Consider the following 20,841-nt stretch of genomic DNA (forward strand, 5'->3'; position numbering starts at 1 on the left):
AGCAGAATCACTCTTTGTGGCCTTGGTGGCCTCCCCACTGTGATTTTTATAATTTTCTCATCCTGGTCTTAAGTGCTTGAAGATAGTAGTGAGTAGATTCCTGATAAGGCAGGTAAGAGAGGAGGGCCCTGCTTGGCTCCTCTGTCCTGATAAACACCTGAGATTGAAGCTGGGATAGAGGCAGGGGCTAGAGACCCACGTGCTGGGAGGTGGGTGGGAGCCAGCTGGAAACTTGAAAGAAGCACCACCAGCAGCAGCAGTGCCCTATCTCCATAGCTCTGCCAGGACATGCACTTTCTAGTTTGAAGTTGGAGTAATTAGAAAGTGATTTTGATGTGATAGTATAGCCTAATTACAAACTCACTCTGGAGCCAGACTGCATGGGTTTGCCATTTTTTCCACTTTGAGTGCTTAATTTCTCTGTACTTTCGATTTCTCATTTGTAAAATGAGGAAAATAATACGGGCCTTATAGAGCTTTTGGAGAATAATTAGGTTTATGTATTTAATATATGTAGAACAATGCCTTAAGAATCATGCTATATCCCAATTCTCTTCTGAAAGCACCTTTATATATTTGTATTTTCTTTGTTCAAACTTGCTAAGTCAAAGGCACTCTGTTCCTTCATTTTTCCTTCTGGTGTTTATTAAGCACGGTACTTGCTATTGAATGTATGTATGTGTTGTAGCATGCTAAAAATACTGGTCTCTTCTTAGGAATTACATGGGAGAAATATTCTTTTGAGAGTTTATGCAGCATATTCATGACCTTTTATTAGAACATGAAATATGTATATACTATATGTAATATAAACTACAGATGTTTTAGTGTGGTTTGGCTTTGGTGTTTTAATTTGTGGTGTGTGTGTGTGTGTGTGTGTGAGACATGGCTTTTATCTTCTGATTTACATTAAAAGTGGGTTTTTAATCAAGGTGCAGCCCTCAGTGTATCCTATTGTTCCTACAGGAAATAATACTCTGTCTCACCATCTGCTTTATGGTGGATTGTCTGAGATCTCAGACACTCTTAAACACAGTTTGTATTATTTCCTGCCTGCTTGGTTTGGCTAACCCATATCATGAAATTCATTGTTTATCTTTTAAAGCCATTTTAGATGCCCATGGCATCACCAAGCTAAGAAATCAGTATAAACAAACATAACTTGGGTGACTCTTTTTGAGTATGTATCTGAATAATAATGGTCTGCATGTCATTTCCACTCATATTATTCAAGTAGAAACAACAGTTTGAGGACTCAGAGGTTTGTGAAAAGTAAAAATGCAGTAGTACACACTTAATTCTAAGTATTTTCTTTAATTTCCCTTCTGCAGTTTAGAGAGAGGCAACAGAGAGCTATTCTAATAGCCCCTGTTTACCCTCAAAGGTCCTGTGGTGAAATAAGTTCTGCATTGGTTTGTGGTTAGATTTTACTTCTCTTAAGTTGCTTGGACTTTCACTACCCTTCACCGAAGATGAGTTTCCTAACTCAAACTTTTAAAATTGCTGTCTTATTAGTAACCTAGAATTGTTTAGGATTGCTTTTTCAAATACCTTTCATCAAGTTAAATAGGACAAGAATAGAGTTCTGCTGGATTCATTTCATAGGTGCAATAACTTGATAATTGCTAGGAAATCATTAAATTTACAGGCTACATGAGGCATTTTAAGGGCAAAATTTGTTACTTCTAAAATCTTTCCTTTTTACTATTTTTTTAATCTCAAAATATCTTGTGTTGACTGGGCAGATTAGTTTATAAAGAGAACTGTTTTATGAAAATTAAATGCAATCCTCTTATTAAAGGTATTATTTTGAAAAAATACAGACAGGTTTTCCTGGTTATTTTTCCCATTGGGTGTTTAATAAGCTATATAAAATTTTCTCTTGTTTCTGCTTATTTGTAAAACATTCTATTTAGATCAAGACCACAGTGCAGTCTAAAATGTAGTTTTTCATGAATTCTTTTTATTCACTAATAATTTTGAAGTATTTAAGATACACTTGTTTTTTTTCCCCCTTTGGCTTTTCTAAGATGAGGAAACAGTTGAGTGTGGTAGGTGGTTTTTTTTCCCCCTTTGATATAATATCTTCCTACTGTAATTGTATTTTCTGCACATTTAATCATTTCCTTTCTTGTTTTCTTTGTGCTTCTCAGAGGAAATTAAAGGTACATGTATAAAAGTTTCCCTGCAGTAGTCTAATAGTTTCACTTAGTGCACATATTTGTAGGAGTAAATTGACTCTAGCAAGTAGTTCATGATATAAAAGATGATGGTGCATCCTTACTTCTCTCTTGATATCACAGTACCAGAAATTATGGCTAGACTTTGTTTTAGAAAGATATATACTTTTTATTTTGCTTTATATGGCAAAAATACAGAAAGTAACCCGAAAAAATAGTACGTTATGCTTTTATCTGTCAGTAGTCTCAAAGGTGAATGAAGGAAGCAATCTTAATACAAATATATTAACAGACATTTTAACATAAGAATGTGGGAAGAATCTTTTCAATTATATGATTTCTGTATAAGCTGTGCTATTCATTTCAGATGTATATTTATACAGAGATTAGAGGCCTACAGTAGTAAATAACTAAAATTTTTAAATCTACATTGCTCTGTATTCATTTAATTCATGGAAATAAACACATCATTTTAAAATGTTTTCATCTATTCATTTTCAAAATACAAAATAAAAATTAGAAACATTATGCTTTTATGCCTTCCCTACAGTAGTATCTGTTCCTCTCAAAAGAAAGGACCTCCTATCTTAATCTTAACCTTTCTGTCTAATCCAGTGAGCCAAAATAAGTGCTGTATTTTACATATTATCAAAGAACCTGATTTATAAAAATAAATTTACTTCGGGAATCAAGTGTTGTAATTTTCTTAACTATGAAAGTATAAATGTTTCAGGCAAGTCTTTTATAATTTTCTTGGAACTGCATCAAGGAAGCTCTGAAGAAGGCTGAAAAAAATAATTGCATGTTTCAGACTTACTTTAAACTTAAATATAAAACAAAATGTTTTATGTTTAAGAGTGGCATTGTGAGGGCTGTCCTTTGCTGTGCTTTACATAATTGTTTGAAGTAATTTATTTTTTGCATCTGTGGCTGGGCTTCTAACTGTTCTGCTTTATTTCTTGGCTTTTGTTCTGTTTGCTTTTACACTCCATCCAGAAGATGCTGACTATGCTGGTAACAACAGCGGAACCTATATAGGTGAGCAATTGGTCATGGAAGAGGATTTCTTTCTTTCTGTTGCTTTCTTCAAAACCATTATATTGTTTTATCTTAAATTAGCAATTTGCATTAGCATGTTCTGATACTGGGGGTGAGGGGCAGCATGAATCTTTATATTAAACAGGCTCAATGGGTTGGACACAAAGGATTTCGTAATATGCTTTTATTATTGCTCAGGAAGTTTTCCAAATGCTATATTTTTATAAACCATTCTATGTTTTTTGAAACAGCATCTTATTTGCATTAAGTAATTTTACTCCACTCATAGTATCTGGACTTTTCTAAATTATCTAGTTAACTGCGAATTAGTCAAAATATCTAAATAATAATATTTTGATGTGTTTTCTAGTGATTTATTATTCCCATAACATCTCCCAAATCACCACTGAATAAATAGCCCCAAATAGAGTTAAGCTTTATGATTAGCTTGCTGATGTGTACTGTAAGGAAAAATACCCAGTTTGGATAGCCAAAGGATGTTGTAAACAAAAACCAAGATTCCTATCAATTGCTAAAGGCATCAGAGTTCATCCATATCTCACTTCAGACTTTTTCTGCCTCTGCTGTGTGTGGACACATTGACAAGTTCTGTGTTCTCTGTGTAAGAGGGAATGGTATGGAAACACTATTTCAGTTTTAAGAGATTTTAGAATGTTAGAGATGATTATTTCAACCTCCCTATTTTCAGAGTAATATTTATGTATTTGATAATCATCACTTGGTTGTGGAAGAAATGTGCCAGTTAGTGTATTTGATATTTATTACATAATAATTCTAATACTGTGAATTTGATGATGTTTTGCCCTCTTTACAAATAGCAAAATAAGGCCCTGACAGTTTATGGAATTTATCTAAAGACCTAAAGATAATGAAATAGTGCATCCTGGTTTCAAATCCATATCTGTGTAACTATAACACCTATACTTTATCTTTAAGAATATGCTTCCCTCTAGTTTTCCATTTACAACCCCAAGATGAAACCCCATGCAGAAATAGAGTATTCCCGTTTTTAGGCTAGGAAAATTGTAATTTAGTAAGAGAGAATTACATGAGCAGAGAGGTGAAAATTAATTCTTTACTCATCTGGGAAAACGAGTGTGTGCCAGATAACTCTGTGTGTCGACTAACACCTCTTACGTTCTCAGACACTGAATAGCTAAAGGCAGGAAGCATTTATTCTTATGACTCTGTGCTCAGCTGGATGGTTCTGGTGTGTTGGCTTGGCGAGTCTTTGCAGTGTGGTGGTTGCTGGAGTCTGGTTGGTATGGGAGGGAGCAGGTGTTTTCCTGGGTGAACGTTCTCTTATTTCATGAAGTTTTTACCTATCAGTGAACTAGTCCAAATAATGGTCTCAGAGTTCCAGAGAGCAACAAGAGAAAGCAGTCGCCAGTGCTATGGAAGCTTCTATTCATATCACATCCACTAATATCTCATTGACCAAAACAAGTCCTATGACCAAGCCAGAACCAGCATGGGGGGAAACTTTCTGCAAACTTGGATGCAGGGAATGAGAAGATAATGGGTGGCCTATAGTGCAATTAGACGGTAAGTGTATGCACATTCAGTGAACAACTGTGGCATGAAGTAGCATCTGATGAGTGTCACATCAAATGCTGTAATTGGGGAGTAGGGTGTGATCACCTCACTTGGAGGCAGTGAGCAACAGTCCTACAAGAGATAACATAAGAGCTGGATTGGGTGGAATTATGTGTAGTAGCAGAGGCTGAAGGTAATAGCATGGACAGTGATGAGTGTCACAGAGCACAAGGCATATTTAAGTTTGAGTGATATGTAGATGATGGAGCTGGAAATGAAGTATAGCCCTTGACAATGTGGTTTCTTTAATGTCAGGCTAAGTAATTTACATATTTATTAATTAAATTTTTGCCTGATGGTTGTACTTATATTACTGTTTGAGAATAAAATAGGAGTTTTTATAGCATGTAGGAGTTTTATAAATTTAATGTGTAAGCAGATATAAATTGAAGTGCAAAAGTGATCAGCAAGCAGCATTTCTTTGGTGCATTCAAAGAAAATGAGTCCTGATAAAATGCCATTGGGTTTGGCATCCTGGCATTACTGATGAAATATGGAAAGCCACTTAACTGGAAGTCAAAATGTAAGGTGTTAAGAAATTGCAGAGTTGACAGTGAAAGAATGATAGCAGTTGAGTTAAGGCAGCATTTATGTGTGACGTTAGTAGAGGAACACAGTGGGATCATTTTTGTAGACAGGTGGAATCGATGGTAAAAGACTAAATACCTAAGATAGGAAGTCATTGCTTGAACCCCACAGATGAGCCCCAAAGATGAGACTGTATGGAAGTAAGATGCTGGGATGCTTTAGATGAGAGAATTTTGGCATTAGCAGGTAAAGTTAAACATGCAGATAGCCCAATAGAAGGGAAAAATAGAAATAGATATAGAAAAGGCAGGGGGCTTTGTGCCACCGGAGACAATTCTATATTACCTAATTAAAGGTGACAATAGCACACCATCCAGGTGAAAGAGGAATGTCAGTAATCATATTATAATTCATGTCAAACTGGTGCCTCTCACACAGTCTGCAGGCTGTGCATAGACAAAAGATATGTTTTTGTTGGACCTACAAATTCAAGAAATTTTATGTAAAAATCACTGACTCTTTGGACAAAACAAAAGGTTTGACCAAACTAGACCTTTATTTCTCCATGGGGAAATTAGCTGGAGCTGAGTTATAACTGACTCCTCAAAGGGATTACAAACTCTCCACTTGGACACAGCTCCTTCCACCCATTGTCTCGCTGATGCTGACATGGAACATCTGTTGAAGTCATTCTCCTAACAGTTGGGTTGGCACTTGGATAATAATAGTGACGTGTTCCTTTGTATGCACGTATCTAGCTTCTGTAGACTTTCGAATTTACAAGTACTGCTTAGAATGTACGGAATTACTCCTGGTCTTAGAAACAGTAGTTTTCCTTTCCATGCTTTACTGTGACGAAAGGAAAAACCTGGTAGATGTGTTTTCATGTATGCACTTCATTGTGTCTTTTCTTTCTGGTCTATGTGGTTGTTATGACATAGGGTTCACACACCTGGAAGTTCACCTAGATGGAGACAAGGGAATTTAACAAAATGACTGAGAAAAGCACACCATAAAAGATTTTGTGTTTTAAAATAAAGGATATGACATAATACATTGAGTAAATTCTTTCTTTTTTTTTTTTTCATAATGGTAAGGTATTTTTCATACCATCAAATTCAATAAAGATACGAGTTTTTTCCTTTTTTTATTATTTTATATATATTTTGCATCATTGTTCATTTTGTACGATGTATGCTTTCTCATCTCGGGTATAGTCCCCATGAAATTCCCACCACCAGTTCATCCACAACACCATCACTGTAGTCCCTTGTGCTCTTCCCTCCCCTATTTTGATCCTTCTCCCTCCTCCTTCACTGCAGAATGTCTCTGGTTTATAGTTGCCTGTTGATTTTGATTTTTTGAGTAAATTCTTTCTAATGGAGCATTTCTTCAAAAGAAGAAATTTTTTAAATTGTATTACTTTTTAATGAGGAAACACTGGATTACAATCCTGTATATCATTTAAGAGTACAGGCTCACACCTCTTCTGATGTATGTTACCACACCACACCGACAACCAGAATACCCACAGTCCTCCACCAGAGTGCATGGCAACCTCTCTCTCCCCCTCCCCTATTCTGCTCTTATAGTCTCATTTCTACAGTCAGATTTTTAGGGTTTGTTTGGGTTTAGATTTGTCTGTTCCTTTGTTTTGTTTCTTTATATTCCACATGTGAGTGAAACCATCCAGTATTTGCTTTTCTTCTTCTGATTTACTTTGCTTAACATAGTCCCCTTCAGTTCCATCCGTGTTGGTGAAAGCTCATCCTTTTTTATAGCTGAGTTGTATTCCATTGTGTATATGGACCACATCTTAAAAAAATAAGCTTTTAACTAATGACCACATTTGAACTTGTTTGCAGAAGGAACAAGTTTGATCATAGTCTCTGGTTATTTTTTTTTTTTTTTTACTATAATATTGAAGAGTTACTTTGTTGCAAATAGATTGAACAAATTGACTGTTTTGTAAAATTCTGTTTTCCTCCCAAAAGCCAAATCCTCACAAATTTTATGCCCCTTTCAAAGCGGTCGCAGAAGCAACATGCTGAAATAAACGGCACAATTGTTTTATGGCAAAAGTATATATTTGCTAAATGCCTGTTAATATAGTATGACTTAGGGCCTCCTCTGGTGGCACAGGCAGTTAAGCGCCACGCTGTGAAGCTGTCCGCAGCCTCTGCAGCGCTGGTTCAATCCCAGCCAGCCGGCGAGGGTCCCACATGGCAACGCAGACCTCTCCTGTCTCACCTGCTGCTCCCCTCAGCAGTGTATTTCATCAGTCTGCCTGTTCTGTTCCCCGCTCTGTCTCTGGTCAGTCCTCTCACCCTCCTGCAAATTTGGTCTGTATCCCGGTTCTTGTATAAATAAATAAATACATGAATCTTTAAAAAAAAATAGTGTGGCTTTATGCAATATTATGACTTCATTAATTTTTCTTTTCTTGAATAGTCATATCTTTGCCTATTTTTCCCATCAGATTCTTTATCAGTCTCTGTTAATTTGATGAGCTTTCACTGTATTATAAGGTTTCTCTGTTGCCTGCATTTTCTTCTGGGGTTTTGGTTGTGTTTTACCTTTTATATGCCAAGTGACAGAGGCTATAGATATTTTAATTCTTATATAACCAAATTTCTGAAAGGTTTCTTTCTGTCTTCTGAATTTTCTTTTTATTCTCTATACTAATATGGAAAATAATTAGAAAAATTATGTTTTTATCAAAGTAATATATTTATTATGCTGAAGCATGTGAAATTGCTGTTTTTGTACTCAAAACAATAGAATGTCAGCAGTTCCATATGGTTCTGTTTAAGAAATTGTTTGAAAAGTCAAATAGTATTTCAAGTCTTATAACCAAAACCAGGAGTCTCCTTCCCTCTTCCAAGTCCACAGTCCCATATCCTTCCTCAAGAGACAATCACTTTAGTTCTGGTTAGCAGTTTCTTCTATATTTATAGAATATAACTTTATTATAATGCTATTTCTGTATTTTTTTCTTACATTTATTGAGTGCCTATTATGTTCTAGACTGTTCTGGACACTGGAGTTTTTGCAGAGATCAAAACAAGCATTCTTTCATAGAGCTTCCATATTGGAAGTAGGTTTGGGAACAGATAATGAAATAAATTATATGCTAAATGGTAATAAGTGTCATGAAAAAAAGTAAAATGGGAATGGAGTGGTGGGGGCACAGGCAAGTGGGGCTTCAAATTTTAATAGGGTGGTTAAGACAGGTGTCCCTGAGAAGGTCATGTTTGATCCTGGTGGGGGATACGTGTTCCAAGCAGTGGGACAGCATGTGCAAAGGCCCTGAGACAGGCCCTATTGCATCTAAGGATCAGTCAAGAGGCCACTGTGGCCACAGCAAAGTGAACAAGGGGGGAATGAGATAGGAAGGAGTTGGTGAAGTAACAAAACGATTGTGAAAGGGAGGGGAGTGGAGCAGAGTTCTTTGATTCATGTTCTGTGTGAGATGGTAATCATTAAAGGGTTCTGAGCAGAGCAGTGACAGGACCTGACTTATATTTTAAGGGATCATTTTGGTTTATCTATTGAGAATGGACTGTAGAACGGAATGGCAGAAATAAAGGAGCTATGTGTAGTTATCTAGGAAAGAAATGGTTGTGGCTTACACCAAGATATCATTTGAGTTAGAGGACATGAGAGTCTAGATACAATTTGAAAACAAACTGGGGTTTTTAGACAAATTGGAGTATCAAAGATGAGTGCATGGTTTTGAATTTAGTAGTTGCAACAATGTGGAGTTACTGTTTATAGATGGTAAAGACTGAAAGGATTGTGGTGGGGAAGTTCCAATATTTGTTTGAGTTTTATTGTGTTTAAGGTCTCCAAATAGAGATGTCAAAGAGGTGATTGGTTAGGCATCTCTGAGTTCAGGATGTTGATTTTAAAGTTGACAAAGTTAGATCAAATTTAAAGACAGGAAGCTGCATGAGATCACCAGTTGTGCGTAAGAAGTAAACCACAGTGAAGCAGGAGGAGAACCAGGATTGTGGTTTTTTAGAGCCAAGTAAAGGCAAAGTTTCAAGGAAGAAGTGGTCTATTTGACAGTCACTTACTGCATGTTATACACAGGATGATAGTATTTCAAATCACCACCTTCCTAGATACTTCATAGGGCCACTAGTTTTTAAAAAGTTCTCAGTACACAGGTGGGTCTGTATCTGTCCTCAGCACATGACACCTTTATTCTGCTGTAGGACCACTCTCGGAAACAGTCAAGGAAGTTTTCTAGAAATTTAGCTTCTAATGAGGGCTTTTTCCAAGGAATGTTTAGAAGAATTTCTGAGGCACTGGCCTGTTTTAGAACCATTCCCTTGACCATCATCTGCCTCCACACCCTTTATCTCTGGAGTGTACAAAAGGAGAGGAGAAACAGAAATAATTTACATCAGAAGTGATCTATCCTGAAAACAGAATACCCTTAAACCAAAAATGGAACTGCCATGGTCCACTTGTAGACCTATGACCATATTGATCTAAATCAGCCAACATTCCAAGTGAAAACATTTGATTATTTACAATATCATTGAAATGAGTAAAACCAGCTCCACCCTACCCCCCAATATAGAATTGGCCCTTATCTGATGACTTGGTACTTTCTTGACAAAAAAAAAGTTCTTTGTAAAAATGATCTGCTTATTCTTTTGGAAAAATATAACATCATAAGACCCCAAGTACTGAATATCTATTTGTATATGAATTATATCTTAACATTGCATTTAATAAGGTCTCATAAATATGAAAGTGCACTGTGAGTTATGATCCTTATGCTGCATGACAAACTTCATTTCTTAGACCTTAGTGTATTTACCAATAAAAGACGTTTGGCTGTTAATATTGGAAGGGAGGGCAAAACTCACTGAACAATGTAAGTTGTGTGTTGTTTGCATAACATTTTGTTATAATGATGTAAAAGTAAAGTGATTAGGTGCTGTAAATATCAATTGCAGCAAATTGTACCTTTTAAGGTTGAATTCCTATAAGTCAGGTGCTGCCTATAAAGACTGTCAAAAATAGGGCCTCCCTGGTGGTGCAGCAGGGCTGTGAAGCTGTCTGCAGCCTGTGCAGTGCGGGTTCGATTCCTTGCCCGCTGCTGCTCTCTGCAGTGTCTTTGGTCCGTCTGCCTGTTCTGCTCCCCACACTCTCTGGTGAATTCTCTCACACTCCTGCGCCTCTGACCTGTACCCAGTTCTTATATAAATAAATAAATCTTAAAAAAAAATTTGAGAAAAGATTGTCAAAAAAATTCATCTAGATTATTAGGAGTAATTCACTTCCTCCCATTAGCTTTTAAAATTTTTATTTAACTTTGGTGGATGGTGTGGAAGTCAGTGTATTTTTGTTGTGTGTGTGTGTGTGCTTCCAAAGAGGTAATTGCTTCTTGGTGGTAGAACAGTCAGTTGTAAAGATTCTCTCGCCTTTTTCCTTACGAGCACGAAATCATTTTTTGACATTGGTGAGAATAACAGAATGATTTTCCTCTGGTTAATTCATTATAGAAATCTTGTTATAATCAGTTCACAAAGCACTACTTATCATGCATCTGTCTTCAAACATAATTTCTTGCAAATGGTTTCCTGAAAAATCAATTTTTCTCCACTTCTGCCCTTGCTGGAATACTTCATGCATTCTTTTAGAACAAGATCAGTTTTGGGACTTATGTAAGTCGAGACTGTTCTTTCTATTTAGCTGAAGTGTTTACCATAAAATTCAATAAAAACAAGACTATCCATTTGCTGTAATTTCTTTTAGATGTTATTATTTACCCATCTCTACTTCTGTGTGTTTTTCCCTTATCCAATTTTTTTGCTTCTCCTATACTTAAGCACTAGTGATCCTTAACAAATTATATTGTTTTATAAATTCAATAAAAATTACCATTTGCTCCATTATTCAGTCATTTTATTAAAGAATGTTATGTAGGTGAGTACAACTATATCTGACTATACTGCCCTAATGTTTTTCCAGAAAAATAAAAATTTATACAAAGGAGACATTTAGAAGCATTCTTTCAAAAGGCTGTATAGCTTCTTTCTTGAACAAGAAAGAATTCTGCATAATCTCAACATGTCTGGAATACTACTTGGAAATATTTTTTCTGACAGAAAGAAACTGTTGCTGCCTGGAGAATTTTGGGTTGCATAGACTAAAACTTAAAAAAAAATATTAAAATTTCAAATTTCTTATTCCCTTCTTTTTTAGGGCTATATTTTTATATTTAATTTTTTTGCCTATTATGCTATTTTGTGTGCCTATTGTGCTTTCTCATAATTTTGAAAGTGTAATTAAAAATTCATCTCTTTATTAGCAGACTGAGAAAAAGTTTAATTCTCATATGGTTTCTCTTTAATGGTAGTGCTGTGTCTTCCTTGCTTTGAAAATAAGTTGTCTTAGTATCAGGAAAACTTGTTAACGATTACATTTTTTTTTTCTTGGAAATCACAAATTAATATACTAACTTTCATGATTTCTTCAGGTACTTTGAGTTTCTATTTTTATTTTTAGCTTGACATGAGTGAAAGTTTCAAGAGTTTTTATGGCATTTGAACATTTCTTTACGATTTACTGTGAGCAACTTTGAACCTGTAACATTCCAGAGAAAAATTTCTTTTCCTTTGTTCGAAAGCCTTTTCCCCCTTTATATACACAATTATCATCTGCATGGTTAGTTAATATAATCCATCATAACCTTCATGTTTCTTCAGTAATTTCCCCCTGACTCTTCTATAAGATGAATGTAGAATCTGACTGACTCAGCCTCTTCAGATCTCAATAACTTTTATAGTTTGTGTTTACATTTCTTTTAAAATTAAATCTCCTCCCAAGCTCTATATTTGTTTGTTGCTTTAAGATGTTCCTAATTATCCTCCTTTGTCTTTGGGATAATTTTATGATTGGCATAATTTTGTCTTAGTATCATGTTACCACATAGTTTTTACATGTCTGTTAGGATTTATATCATTATAACAACATTGGCATTATATTAAAAATGTTTATTTTAATGGAAATTTTCAATGCTTTGTTGTCAGGACCTTAACATTGTATAACAATTCCCAGATGCGTAGATTTTATTAATGTCTATATGTCTTTAAAACTTCTTCAGAAGTTCATTTATTAAAATGAACTCTCTTCCTTGTAATTAAGTTACTTATTGAACTTATTAAATATTTATTGGTCAAATTAGTCTAAATTTTAAGATATTACAAATAATTTTTATGCAGTGTTTTTTTGAATTCTCCCTAATTTAAAGAAAATAAATCCACATTTTATGTTTAATGTGAAAAAACAATTTAAGGTGAAAAAAACCAGAGTTCATTTTCATATCCTTTTAAGAAGTTAGTCAGTTTTCTTGACACTGTTCATACCATATAAATACATTTCTTTAAAAAAAAAAAAAGAAAAACTTTAGAGTAGCTCCTTCCATAAAGCTTTAATTTTTGAGGCACCTGTGACAAATACCGTTTTATTATGATTCAAACAGATTTCACTGAGACTCTTCTTTTACCATTCTATAAAATCTGGAAAACTTAATTACAATATAGCTACATATAATTGAAATTATAGGTTAATTTAATTATATATTGATAGCTTATTATTAACAGCTTTAGGGTGCATAATATTTGATTTAATATACCAGATTGATTATCTAAAGAAATATCATAAAAAAATTGAAACTGTTCATTTGAAAATTGCAGGTGACAGTATAGTAATATTCATTTTCTTTGAATTAATAGAAAGGATCCACTTTACTTTCATTCACATGTGTTGTTAATGGATATGTTCGCTCATAAAATTATCAGGTGTTTTGTAAAAAAGGTCAAAATTTTATGGAAAACTGAGATCGTTAAAATTCAAAATAATTACAAAATTATTTATGGAAGCCAAAGAATATAACAATGTGTGACTTTAAAAAAACTGCTAACATTTGCAATTGTAGGATAGATATCTATCTAGGTGTAATCAGTGTTACTAGTTTGATTGTAGTTTTCAGAACCTGTGGCTTTTCTTCTTACCTTCTCTTCTTGGGTAAGTATGATTCCCAATCTGTCTTCCCTAACCTTTGACCTCTAGTTCCTATACTACATTCTCACTTAAAAAAATTGTCTTTTGTTGTTTTCGCCTTCACTGCTTTTTCTATACTATAGTATATTGGCTATATTAGATGATTGTGAAAATAAAAACTTGGTCTATTATCGTAATCACTTGCCTCTCAGATACAGTCAAAATATATTTTGTTTTATATGTTGATATAGCCACACAAATCTGCTAATACTGGATTCCATTTGCTTGCTTACATAGTATGAGCTCTTTTTTTGTGGAATTATTTTCAAATTATAAAATTATATAACATTATGGAAAGTTTGAAAAATAGAACAAAATATTTGCCCACAGTCCTTGCTCCCTAACACAAGTATTACCTGTTTTTATACATTTTCTTCTGTACATTTGTATCCATATCAATTTTTGTATTAGTAAAAAAAAGTAAAACTTATTGGGTAAGTATGACTATTGTATTCTCTCCAGTTCTTTCCATTAGCTGTTATATCTAATGCATTTCTGTGGTGCTGTATAGTTTATAGTTACAGTTTAATGGTTTCAACCCCATGCTTCATAATTTAATCATTTCCATACTTCTATATATCTTGATGCTTCCAGGTTTTTTACTGTTAAAAATATCCCTAACATTTGAAATTATAGGCTAGATAAACAAAATATTTATGTACAATATTAAAATTACTTGAATAGTAAATGAGTTTTAATTTACATATGCAAGTACAAAGTTTATTTTAATTATTGAATACAATGTAGATAACTTGAAAATAACCTAACCAAATTCACAACTGCCTGAGTTAGATTTTCAATTTAAGAGAAATGTCAAAATCAAATCAGATAGTTCTTGGTATAAAAATATTACTTTCTAGTCATGAGTCGATGCTGTGAAATTCCTTAAAGTGTAAGCATTCCCCCTAGAAGCTTGGAAGCTTTTTGAGGGAAGTGATATTTTTATGTATTTTTGTATTTTGCACATTAGCATACTGAGAAATATCAAATATGTATTAAATCATTATTGAAAAAAGTATTAACAGAAAAAGTTTATATTTTAATCCCTAAATTAGACTACCCTTTGATAATTTCATATTAAATTATCCTCATGAAGTAACAGAAAACTCATCTTTTCTATTGCACGTCTGTGTATGTAGAGAAACACTAAAAACTTCCTTCTTGAATTTATTTTCTCATTTAATATTTAAACCAAAGTCTTGGCAATCATTGTTTTACTAAATTGCCATAAAAGAGCTACTTAAACCCCAGGATTGTTCTCTTTGCCTCTTTGGGTTGCTGCGAGAATTAAATGAACACACCCAGAGACAGCAAGTTGAGTGGTGTCTGTTGTCTTGTAAAAGTTCTCAATAAATATTAATTCCCATCACTACAATTTGTACTGTTTTGGGATTGACATTGTTTAGAAGAATTATCAAAGCTCACCTTAACAATCATCTTGTTTTGGTCATGACATAATAACAAGTAGTCTGTACTTCAGTACAATGTGTGACTCAACAAAAAGTAGTGAAAGAATTGTTTGGTAAATATCTCTGGGACCATAGGTTCATTATTTAGAAAAATACAAACTTACAGCCTCTCCTCGCAAGCTTGATCTCAGAATTCCAGCTGAGTAATTTGAATAGCAAATGGATAAATGAGTAATTCCAGATGGGTTTAAAAAGTTAAGTGTAAAGAAAGCCATGCAGCCAAGTTTTTAAACCTAAGAGAATATAGGTAAATATCAGACCTAAGGGTAGTAAAGTCATAAAAACAATGGAAGAAGTGATGGAGAAAAGAAATGTACATATTCAAATACATAAACCATTACTATTTCTTCATGAAAAAGTTAAGAAAAATCAACAGTCTTAAAACTCATAGGGCCAAGCATTTTGACCTTAAAAAATAAGGTGAGTATTTGTGTTTCTGTAGACCCTAATCAAAATATGATCAAATGTATTAAACAATAATTTAGAGAAGGAAAAAATGCAGATGAAACAACCCTCAACCCTACTAGCAATGCAAGTAAAATGATAGCAGCTTACTACTTCTCAGGTCACTAAAGATTTCAAAGTGATTAGAATTCCTTTAATGAGAATGGTAGTGTGGGCAGTTGTACATACTCTTGGAAATGTATATTGTTATGAACTGATCTGAGAAGCATTTGGGTAACATCTATCTAGCTTCTAGCAATTTGTCCTAATGAAATCATCAGTGGGCCAAATAAGAGGCAGGTGTAGGGATGTTTATCATATTCTTATTGAAATAAAGAGGAAATAGCAAGCAACTTGAAATGTCACCTTTTACAGTAAAAAACAAAATTAAAGCTATACAATTAAATGACAAATTAACAAGTCATCAGAAATTATTTCTACAGGGAAATATTAGCTAAGAAATGTCTTTGTGATTAGGGGGTGACCTGCAACTGCAGTCTTTCTACAAAGTCTTCCCTATTATAATAAAGTCAGCCTGCCATTCCCTTAAAAAATGCAAATCTAGCAGCTGTGGGTAAGTGCCCTGGAAAAAGCCTGTTCATAAAAATGTTGAGCCAATTATAAATTATAAAAATGTGAAATATAAGGAAAATATATATAGAAACTGTTCCCTTCTCCAAATTTCTCATTACTGTGTCTTTTCCCTTCTTTTAAAAGCCAACTCTTGCTAAGACTTTTGCATTGAAAATAAACTAGATATAAGTAGGTTCAGGGTTATTCACATTTGCCTGAAAAAAGGCCTCTGCTTACCTTCAGTTTAAGTACACGTTCTTTTAATAAGAGAACGAAATAAGATCTGAAAGCAAGAAATGATTAACCCCTTTTCCTGACAGTTTACTTTTCCTGAAACTTAGATTTAATGAAGATGTGCTGACATATCACTTCTTATATTGTGAAGTTTGAATGTTAAGAGTCTCTTGAACAAGCTGATGAGACTCAACAAAAACAAAGAAAATAATCCAGTCAAAAAATGGGCAGAAGAGCTTAAAAGAAACTTCTCTAAAGAGGAAATGCAAATGGCCAACAGGCATATGAAAAAATGTTCAGCATCACTTGTAATCAGGGAAATGCAAATCAAAACTACAATGAGATACCATCTTACACAAGTGAGAATGGCACATATTAAAAAAACTAGCAACAACAATGTTGGCAAGCTTGTGGAGAAAAAGGAACTCTCCTGCACTGTTGGTGGGAGAGCAAACTCGTCCAACCACTATGGAGAGCTGTGTGGAGATTTCTTGACCTACTAAACATAGAGCTTCCATATGATCCAGCAATTCCACTCCTAGGTATTTACCCAAAGGACACAGAAACATCAATTCCAAAGAGCACCTGCACCCCTATGTTTATAGCAGCACTAATTACAATAGCTCAGCTTTGGAAACAACCCAAATGCCCAAAAATAGATGACTCGCTCAAGAAGATGTGGTACATATACACAATGGAATATTACTCAGCATTCCAAAAAGATAAACACATGCAATTTGCAGCAACATGGTTGGAGCTGGAAGGGATCATGCTCAGCGAAATAAGCCAGAAAGAAAAAGAAAAATACCGGATGGTCTCACTTATAGCAGGAATCTAGAAAACTTAAATAAGGGACCAGGAAAAAGAATAACTATAAGAAAGAAAATATCAAAATCAACAAACAACTATGAACCAGAGACACTCTATGGGGAGTGGGGGACGGGGAAAGGAGGGATTGGTGTTAAAATAAGGGGGTTGTCATTGTATGGTGAATATAAAAATAAAATTTAAATTAAAAAAAGTCTCTTGAACAACATGCCTAAGTTTGCCATCACCTACTACTCACAGAGGGTAGGTCCTAGGAAAAAAAGCTGTTTTGTTTCTGTTTTGGTCTGAGAAATAATCACAAGTAAGTGTTCTGCATTTCAGACCTTTTATCATATTCTCTATTCTAGTTGTCTTATTGGTTGCTCTGGGTGGTGAATTTTTCTTGTTTCCTTTCTCTAATATATGTGTGTACACATATATGTGTGTACACGTGTGTGTGTATGTACATGTATAATGTGTGATGTAAATACGGAACATAAAGGTTTTTGTGGATCAGGGGAGGAAAGGATCATAAGTATGGAAGACAGAAGGTAAGAATGCTCTTTAAATATAGTAACAAATACATCTGTAGAAAGTGTATCTAAAAAAATGAAATGATAATTTGTTGTGTTTACTCACTGCTTTAATACCTTGCTTCTTAAAGAGTTTCTTTAAATATTTAACATCTTTAAATCTGGCTTTAATTTTAATATGTGTCTCTTTCACAACATTAACCAATTAAAAATTTATAAAGCCCTTCATTTGATTTTTCCTTTCTTGCTTTACTGTGTGGTATGAGGGTACAGGGGGCTGTGATGTGTTCTGGTCCTGAAGGTACATGCAGTCAGCTGAAGACATTTGTGTGTACTAACCTACTGCTACCGAAAGTGGTGTCGCCTTACGGCAAATACTGGGCCAAAGGCTTTACGTAAATTATTTAACCCTTAGCCCTGTGAGGCAGGTACTGTCTTTATCCTCATTTTAATGTTGTGAGAAATGAGCCTTAGAAAAGTTTTTAAATGTTGGCAAGTCACTAACTGGCGGGTAAGTCACCTACAGGACCTATAGGCTAACCGAGCCCTGGTCTTTGCTCTCTGGCACGTGTGATATGCTGTGTGGGCAAATGTCTGTGGCCACCTAATTGCCTCTTTTCCTGTATTATCGATGGAGTACAAAGGGTCATGGCAGTCGAGCTTCATAATCTGTGGGAGTTCACTTGCTGGCCAGTTGCCATCTGGAAAACTGATGGGAATAAGATGGCCATGGCCTCAGAGCCATCAGGGAGCAGGGATGTAGTGGGCCTGGTGGTCGCCCAAGTTCCTTTCAGCTCAGAGCCTTTGTGAATGCAGTGTATTGTCATTTTGTCTGCTTCTGGAATTTTCTCTTGTGAAAATACTTCAAGTGTGTCCTGCTTTCTTTCATGAAATTTACATTTTAAAAAAAGGAACTGGCGTGATTGTAGGGTTTTTGTGGTTGCATATTAAAATTACTTCAATGCAGCACACTTTGGCAGCCCCTATTCGGTACCAGATGCTCTATGGTGCTCATCCCCTAGGATCTGTGGGCCGAGGCCCTGTCTCCAATGTCCACAGTAGTCACATGATGACCTTCTCTTTGTCCCCTCTGTATCTGTTGTTTATGACGAGAGTAAAAACTTCAGTTCATTGTAAGGCTTGGTTAGATAAGCGCTTACACTGAAGTTTGGGACTTAATGGGATTCTGGACCAGAAAGATTCCAAGTCTTTGCTTTTGGTCTTCATTTGCTTTGGATGAGGCATTATGTCCCAGTTAGTCCATTCCTGTGCTGTAAGTTTGTAGTGACTAGAGGAAAAAACCTCTCTCCATACCAGGAATTTCTACTTGCTTATCCTATAATTGCCTCCCATGAAGCACGGACTGTGGGAACCTGGCACTGGAACACCATGAAATAGCAGTATAGGAAAGTTACTGGTACAGATGTGTCAGTTTTGTGCTAAGCCGGAAGTGCTAAGCCATTTTTCTACTGGATTCCTATCTGGACCAGCAGGCATAGGTAACCGATTAGGGGAAGGGCTGGGATGGGATAAATTGAGAGAAATACTGCGCTGAAGCAGTGGGAGCAGTGAAGTCTGGCATAATGTTGAGAGGGCTCTGTGATAGAAGGATCCTATTTCCAGGTTCTCATGAGTTTCTCTCAATTGACTAGAAAATGAGAATGAAGAAAATAATACACAGCTTTCCCTCTGACTCTGTATAGAAATTTGACCTCTGTGTGTGTGTGATTACAGCGTTCACACATCTTTTCCTCATGGTAAGACGGGAATTGTACATTGCTCTTGTTACTTTCCTCAGATCTCATCTTTTTGGAGTAAAATACCATAGGGTTTCATCCATTTTTTGCTTGCTTTGTCCTCTTTACCCATTGCCTTTGTAAGAGAGCTTTGAGTAAAATTATCTTCCTGTTTCAAAAAGTTTGTAAACCTTTTCCTTCAGTGGATCCAAATGTCTTTAAAATCAGAATGACTCGTGGTGGGCCATGGAAATAGATTACCAGATGAACTTTTCTCACTCCATTCTTAACATTGTGCTTGGTTTTTTTAGACCATGAATATATAAGGTGAGTTATGTAGCTCCATGGTTATTGATAATTGTTTTTTGCTATTGTCTTTATTGTCAATCCTATTAATTTCTTAAATCCACTGATAATAATTGTCTTCTTTATGTTCCCTAAAATTTACATAGACCAGTTATTATGTTCTTACATTTTGTTATGTAATACCTCTATTTTAAAAGTTTTCTGATTATCCAATTTGATCAATATTCTTTCCAAAGAGAATATATTTTTAAAATACACTTGTGTCTTGTTTTATACTATAGAGTTGATACAGAATATAATGTCTTAAAAACCAAACTGCTTTCTCTCAAAGTTTGGATTTTGAGAGAGTTTAAAGGTTGGTTAGGTTGAGGATTGATTGCCCATCTTGCTGAATTCTTGAGTGCTGTATGTGGTAAATATCACTATTCTAGCAAGGAAAATAAAACCAGAAAATGCAGCAACATGTAAAGGACCGAGAAAAGGAACTTTTGCCTAAGCTTTTAAGCCCACATGTTATAAAAAACAGCAGTGAGTTGGTGAAGGCTTTTTAAAGTATTTAAAGATTTCAAAAATTAATTTAGTAAAAGATCATATGACCTATTGATAAGCCACAATTGAGACTGTGAGACCATTTCCACAACTACACAATTGGAGGCCTATATCACGAGGCTTCAAATTATAAAAGTAGAGAATTCCCATAGGAGAAGAAGGACCCAAGGCTTGGTCATTTACGCCACCCTGTGGAGTCTCATAAAAATTAAGTAACTTGCTTTGGTGACAGACTGGTTTGCAGCCTCAGTCATGTTTAGGCATGTTTGGCACTGTCTTCTCTGACTTAGTTTTCTTTTTATTTAACAATACATAATTTATTGTTAAAATTTCTATAAAATAACTGGTATTTTTGAATGAGAGATATCATCATTTATATTAATGTTTTACAGTGCTTTTAATTTTTTCTTATCCAAGATGTTTTTCTCAATCATGCTGTGATAAACTGTACAACTCCTGACTTCCTCATTTTGCTATATTGTATTTTTTTAGCTCAAGTTTCTAAAGTATAAACCCACAAAACTGATTTGGACCCGATTAAAATTTGTTATAACTACAAAAACAAATGCTAGATGATTCTCTTATAAATTGCTGTTTTAGTAAAGGTGTATAGTATCTTTTGTTATCTCTTGTCAGATGAGAATAAGATTGAATCCAACTGAGTGCTTTAAAATTTTTTGATTTTGAGGGGTTTCTTTTTTTGATCTTTATTACTAAAAGTAGATTTTATTTTTTGTATTTG

General features: G+C 34.7%; 1 protein-coding gene across 3 annotated transcripts in view; it reads left to right on the forward strand.

The window, feature by feature from the left end:
- The window catches only part of MPP7 (MAGUK p55 scaffold protein 7), a 164,791-nt gene that overhangs the window by 123,353 nt on the left and 20,597 nt on the right, over positions 1-20,841 (forward strand). The window lies entirely within an intron of this gene.

The sequence above is a fragment of the Talpa occidentalis genome, unplaced genomic scaffold, assembly GCF_014898055.3.
Source record: "Talpa occidentalis isolate TD23 unplaced genomic scaffold, MPIMG_talOcc4v2.1 talOcc4.14, whole genome shotgun sequence".
NCBI lineage: Eukaryota > Metazoa > Chordata > Mammalia > Eulipotyphla > Talpidae > Talpa > Talpa occidentalis.